Raw genomic sequence first — 6,998 nt, forward strand, 5'->3', positions numbered from 1 at the left:
TCATTCTTCCACATCCTCTACACTTTGAGTCAGGATCTTGCTTTGTCACCTTGGCTGGAGTGCAGTGGCATGATCATACCTTTACTGTAGCCTCAAACTCCAGGGTTCAAGTGATTCTCCCATCTAAATTTCTCAAGTTGCTGGAACTGACAGAGTGCATGTTCGTTTTTAAATACAGCCATTCTAGTGGGTGTGGAGTGGTATCTCACTGTGGTCTTTTCCCTAATGACGGGAAACATCTTTTTATGTGCTTATCATACAGATTTACCAGGTCAGTCTGGGCTTCAAGAGTGTCAGCTCATATGGGCTGGCCAACCAAGCCCTAGAGACAGTCATCTGGAGGAGCTGATAAGTCTAGCCCTGGGAGTGTCAGCTCTGATGGGTTGGTAAGCCAAGCTCTGAGAGTGTTGCTGATTCAATGGGATGGTAAGCATAGGGCCCAGACTGAGCTTCAGTTTCACCTTTTTCCAAGCAGCTCTTCCAGGTTAAATAGCTCCAACCGGGTCTTTGACTCCAACAATCTCCAGCAGCTCTTCAGGTCGAGGCTTTAGGTTCTTGCCTTGTACCCAGAAAAAGACAAGGGACACACACAGCCAGAAAGTAAGAAAACAGAATTTATTGAGAACACACACAAAAAACCTCCCAGGGCGGGAGGAGACCTGAAGGGTTGGCCAGTCTGTGGGTTGAAACCTGGTACTTACATGGCCCTAAGACCAAGCTGATTGGCTAACACTAGCTGTGAGCTGATTGGTCAGCACTAGCTGTGCTGATTGGTCAATACTAAGGACAAATCGCAGGAGGTAGGGGTCTAATGGTGATCTGATGGGTTGGTACTTGGCAGTAAGCTGGTTGGTTGTTTTTCAACCCCAGCAATGAGTACTTAAGGTCTAGGTTGAGGGGTTCATAGGAAGCTTGTTTTTCAAAGTGACTATACCAGCCTGAATGGCCTGCGGGGAGTTTGCTACATTGTTACTAGAAGACACGCCCTGTCTGTCTGTCTGTCTACCTTTCTCTAGCTATCTCCTGTATCACTTGTTGGACATTTTTCTATCTTCTTTGGAGAAATGTCTATTCAGAGCATTTGCCCATTTATTTTAGTTAGGTTATTTATCCTCTTATTGTTGAATTATAAGAGGTTTTTTTTAGATAATCTAGGTACTAGACCCTCATCAGATATATGATTTGCAAATATTTTCTCCCATTATGTAGATTGTCTTTTTACTTTCTTGGTAGTGTCCTTTGATGAACACACGTTTTTAATTTTTATGAAGTCTAATTTATTTGTGTTGTCTTTTATCACTTGTGTTTTTGGTGCCATTTCTAAGAAACCAATATCAAATCCAAGGTGATAAAGATTTACCTATAAGTTTTCTTCTAAACTTTTTTTTATCTCTTACATTTAGGTCTTTGATTCATTTTGGGGTAACTTTTGGAAACAGCGTGAGAAACTGGCATTTTGTTATAGTAGCCCAAGCAGATTAAGATATCTTTAATTTCTTTTGTATTGTATTTTGCCACTTACACCCAAGTCTCCAATGTAGCATCATCGGTCATCTTGTTACAGAATAATTAATGCACACTTTTATGAAGGTTTTTTTTTTTTTTGTGCCAAATATAGGCCGTCTCAACAAGGAGGAGAGCAACAGATGTTTTTCTTTCTTCCGATAAAGTGTGTACATTTAAAGGAGTGGCATTTTGGTGAGAGATGAATTGTTTATCAGCAGCTCATCATACAACTTTTGTGTACAATTTTCCCTCCCTGGGGCAAAATGTGTCATGATTCCCTATATGAAGGAAATGTTTATATTTGGCTCATATCTAGACATATCTGGGCATGTATAGACAGTTATTAGGCAATGTAAGTAGCTTTTTTCACTGAAAAACACAGAAGATGTCTTTGTGTGAGTGCCATGTTTAAATAACTATTAAGATTTGAAATGCACAAAGCAATAAAAAATTTTCAATATAAAGAAAAGCTAGTGTGTTCTGTCTTTGCTGTTACCGCAGATGGGACCCTGGACTGACAACCTAATTCAGCACCTTGACCACTTCTTTTCAGTTTTTGAAAGATATGACATTAGAGGAGCTAACTGGGGCACTTGCTAACCCAAGTAAGGTCCAGTTTCAGCCCAGCTTGCCAGAGAGCAGTGTCCTAATCACAGGTTACAGCCGTTATTCTCTGAAAGATCTGGTGACACTTCTGGGTAGGGCCAGAGGGTGTAGTGAATGCAGGATCATATAGGAAGTTTTTACTTTTATGTTCTTAATAACAAATTGGTTTACAAAGTATGGAATTTAGTAACAATACCAAAAGTGTGCCTTGATATTGCCGTGGATAAAATGTATTCTTAATAGGGAAAGCAGCAATATTAAACTGCCTGAGTACCAAACCTCACTGGTGTAACAGTGTTTTTTTTTGGGGGAGGAGAAGCTGATGGATGGTTTCATACCATGTACCTGTACATAGCAAAATGGTGGAATTGTTTGGATCTTTTGACTATAGAGAAGAAGAAAGGTGATAAACCCATACCAGATGGTCATATTTATTGTTATGTCAAAAAAGAAAAGTGTAAAAATATGTCAAGGATAATCTATCACTAGGGTAAAGAAAACAGCTTGAGAAAAATATACTAGACCTGACCATCTTTTTGAAATGTTGAAAATGGATACAAGAATTAATCAATGACATCTCTTGTTTTCCTTTCTCTATAAAACTTAGTTTAAAACAGCACTTAGAGAGTCTGGAACCAAACTCCTTATATTGAAGGGAAGAGGAACCAACCCACAAGGAAATCATCAGTGCCTGTATTGTTTTTGTAGATAGGTTTGGAGCAATCCTGATTGGTCTTCCCCAGTAGGTAGTCTAAACTTTTTGCCTGGCTGGCTTTTGGCATTTTTTAATAACTACTTTTTGTAGATGAATTGCTGTGTCTAGGGGTTGGTCTTCTCATAAGATGTCTTGCAAGTGTTCTCTGAATCTCTCTTGCTTATATAATCATCTCTCTGGCAAGATGAGGAAAGTTTTCTTGGATGAGTTCATGGAATGTTTGTTCCAAGGTGTTTTCTGTTTCTCTTTCTGCTTCAGGGATACAATTTTGAGCACTTACTATGGGGCAGAGGAGGGGCCTCAAGGTTTCAGAACCTACTGATAGGTCACAATGCTCATTATCTGGTGAATAGGTTACCTGAGATTCGCTCTTTGTTTCCACACAATATGACCTTACCATGGGTAGGTTTGCTTGTGTGTATCCCCTAAGTCCAAGATAGAGTAGAAGAGAGAAAAGAGAGGAAGAAGGAGAGAAAAAGACAGTGAAAAAAAGAAAACAGCAAAAAGAGAACAAAGAGAGAAAAAAAGGAGGAAAGAAAAAACAAACAACAAGAGATGTTGTGAATAGTTACCAATGTCAAACACATATACAAACAAAAGCAACTTAATTTCAAAAAGAGAAAAAAACCCAAAACCAATTGATCTTTTTAAGGTGGGCCTCCCTCTTGTGGCGAGTTCTGCAACTGTGTTCTGTTACTGCAGTTTCCCTTTTTGCTGTTGAAACTTGAGATGTTGGAATCTTCACCCCACCCTCCCCTCCCTGTCACTGATAGCTGGAGGGGAGGTGGTGGGGGATGTGACTTGACTCAGTGTCTCCCGGACTCTCTCTCCCTCCCTTCCTCTCCCAGCATGGTCACAGCTCCCACTGCATCCAGTTCATAGTAGGGGAAGGATACCTCTCGTCTCTACCCTGCCTTCCTGATCTGTTTCACTGGTTGCTGGGGATGAGGCTGAGCCAGTTCAGCACTTACTTACCAGTTTTCTTCTCTGGTCACCTCTGTCTATCGCCCAGCAGCTGCCTCAGGGTGGGGGTGGGGTTGTGGGGTGGATTGTCTGGGGCTCCGCATCTGCTGTCACCCACTAGGGCTTGTGCACTGGGGGCAATTCTCTCTGGGTTCATGTAGAGTAGCCCCAAGACAACACGGAGATTACCCCATGGTCTTAAGACACAGCTCTGCTGTTCCATGGAGACCACCCTGGAGCACTTCTTTGCCTTGGCTTTAGGCTAGCTGCTCATTTCCTCTACAGACTGCTGTGGCCGCACCGGCGAGTCAGCTTCCTCCCAACAAGTATCACAGTCTCTGAATCCAAGCTCCCAGTGGCAGGACCTTGCATTCTAGCCTGGCACTGGAGTTGGTGGTCGTTAAGTCCAGGTGCCAGGTGGCAGTCACCTCCTGTTGATGCTTCTCCAGAAGAACCTTCCTTGTTTTGGAAAAATGGTACTGAGTCCTTCCCCCTGGGAAGTACCAGGGTCCAAGTGGCAGCAGTAGTGTTCAACTGTGGGGAAAGCCTATGTCGTCAACTCTCAGTATCCCGCTAAGACACTCATCTGCCTAGTTACACACTCCCACCCATGAGCTCTCTTGCCCTTTCACACATTGACTCATAGAGACACTCACACTGTCTCCACTGCCATCTTCCCCTTCTCCAAAATTTTATTATAAGACTTCATGAAAGACCTTTTCTACAGTTTCCAACTTTTATTTTTCCTTATTGTAGATTTGTAGACAAGTAGAAAATCTTAGAAGATTCCTGTAATTTAAGGTTGACTCTTTTTGGAGGAAACAGCCCAAGTCAGTTCTGTCTTTGGTGAGCCCAGGGAAGAATAAAACTCATTTCAGAAGTAACTAAAAGTGACAGATTAGAAAAAAAGAAAAAGGTCCAGGGAAGGAAGGGAGACGAATAAATGCAGCTATGGGGTGGCTCAGAAAAGAACAAGTGATCCTATGACCTCATGGGCAGAATCTTAATCATCACTGATGAGAACTTGGTGTTGGCTCTGTGATTGCTGAAGAAACAATATGCATTCAATTGAGTCTCATTCTGTTTCCCTGAAGGGAGTGAAATGGCATGATCACAGCTTACCACAGCCTCAAACTCCTGGGTTCAAGTGATCCTCCTGCCTCAGCCTCTCATGTAGCTGGGACTACAGGTGCACGCCACTATGCCACGCTAATTTTTAAAAAACTTTTTGTGAAGGTGAGGTCTTACTGTTGCCTAGGCTGGTCTTGGATTCCTGGGCTCAAGCAATCCCACTGCCTCAGTCTCCCAAAGTGTTGAAATTATAGGTATGAGCCTCCGTGACAGGCCTCTCAATAGCATAATTCCAGATGAAGTACAAAAAAAAAAAAAAAAAAATAGGGGTTTAGGTGATTCTGTGTGCTTAAAACAAAGATAATTATTAAAAAATTGGGTCAAAATCAGGTCCTATTTCTTCCCATCCATTTTTCCCCTAACAGGTTTCCCACCACCTCAGAACTGTTCATTCATTGATTCATAAGGTAACTCAACAGCATTTCTTGGCACTTTCTATATACAAGATGTGATTGTGCTTTGTATTAAAGATGTTACATAATGATGTATGCTATGATTCCTTAACTTTAGGAGTTTACATTCAGACTGAGTAGAGGAAACTGTTATACATGAAACTTTGAGAACGGTGTGAGATACTTGAGGTACTCTGTGTGAGGTGACTGTCCTGCTGGGTAGTCTGCAGGGCCTGTCTCCCCTGGTCTGACAAGAGCAATTCAGGCTGTTTTTCTTACCCCCCAAACGGCCTCTCTTCCAAGGAAGAGGAAAGATACACAAAATAAAACCTTCCCTGGATCTCTCCTTAGCAGACATGAATATGATCTTGGGCCTTTTGGGGAAAAGGCAGAAGCTGTCTATACTCCATCCATCTCTCATCATTCTCCTAACTGGGGTTTGGGACACAAAATTTCTTTCTCACTCCAATCTCAGGAATTTTCTATAAATGCTTTGTTCTTTCTCTCTTAACTAAGTCCTTTCTCTTGACCTTAGACATGCTCACTTTAAACTTCCTTAAGCCCCTATCTTTCTAAGCTATTTTCTTGTCTCTTTCCTCCAGCTGTGGTTTGGATGTTTGCCCCCTGCAAACCTCATGTTGAGATTTGATCCCCATTGTTGGAGGTGGGATCTAGAAAGAGGTGTTTGGTTCATAGGGGTGGATTCCTCCCTTGAGGGTGAGTTCTTACTCTATTATTTCCTATAAAAGCTGGTTGTTAAAAGAATAAAGCCTGGCACTTCCCCTACCTTTGCTTTCTCCTCCTCTTGCTGTGGTATCTCTATACATTCAGGCTCCCCTTCATCTTCCCCTGTGAGTAGAAGTAGCCCAAGGACCTCATTAGATGCAGATGACAAATATTGAGCTTTCCAGGCATCAGAATGTTTAGGCAAATAAGTCTTTCTTTTTCATAAATTACTCAGCCTCAGGTAATTATAGCATCAAGAAACAGACTAAGAACCTCCCCTTCACACCTAAACTTCTCAGCAGTGGTCTTCTTTCTCTACTTTGTGCTCATGTGCCATCTGGCCTGATCTCCTCAAATTTGACATTGGTAACTATTCACTCCTTTTTGAAACACATTCTCTCTTCCCTTCTCTTTCTTTGCACCATAGTCTCTTGGTTTTCCTTCCATCTTTCTGATCTTTCCTTCTTTCCTTCCCTCCTTCCTCTCCCTTTCCCTCCCTCTCTCCCTTTCTCTTTCAACTAACCATCCTTCAGATGACCATTGATTATAGGAGTTCTTTAAGGCTCTTATATCCGGGCTTTCTCCTTTTAGCCATATTGTCACCCTAGGCAATCTCATCCATGCTAAAAAATTAACCCCCACTTACATCTAGATGATTCCTAAATTCAAAAATGGAGCCCACATCTCACAAGTGAAAATCAGACCCATGTATTCATTTTTCTTCTTCTTGTCTTCATTTGGGTATGATTGCTATTTTTGTGAGACTTTCACATCAATTTAGGAACAAATCAAAATCCAGGAGTCACTCTGAACATCTTCCACTCTCTATTAGAATCTTGTTAGATTTACCACCTAAATTATATAATCCATTCCCCTATGTCTCATAATGTCCACTCCTTTGTGCAAGGGGCCATCATTCTCTCCTAGACTACACTGTGAGTGCCTACTCCAACCTATTT

The sequence above is a fragment of the Carlito syrichta genome, unplaced genomic scaffold, assembly GCF_000164805.1.
Source record: "Carlito syrichta isolate Samal-C Ts95f unplaced genomic scaffold, Tarsius_syrichta-2.0.1 Scaffold289164, whole genome shotgun sequence".
Lineage (NCBI taxonomy): Eukaryota > Metazoa > Chordata > Mammalia > Primates > Tarsiidae > Carlito > Carlito syrichta.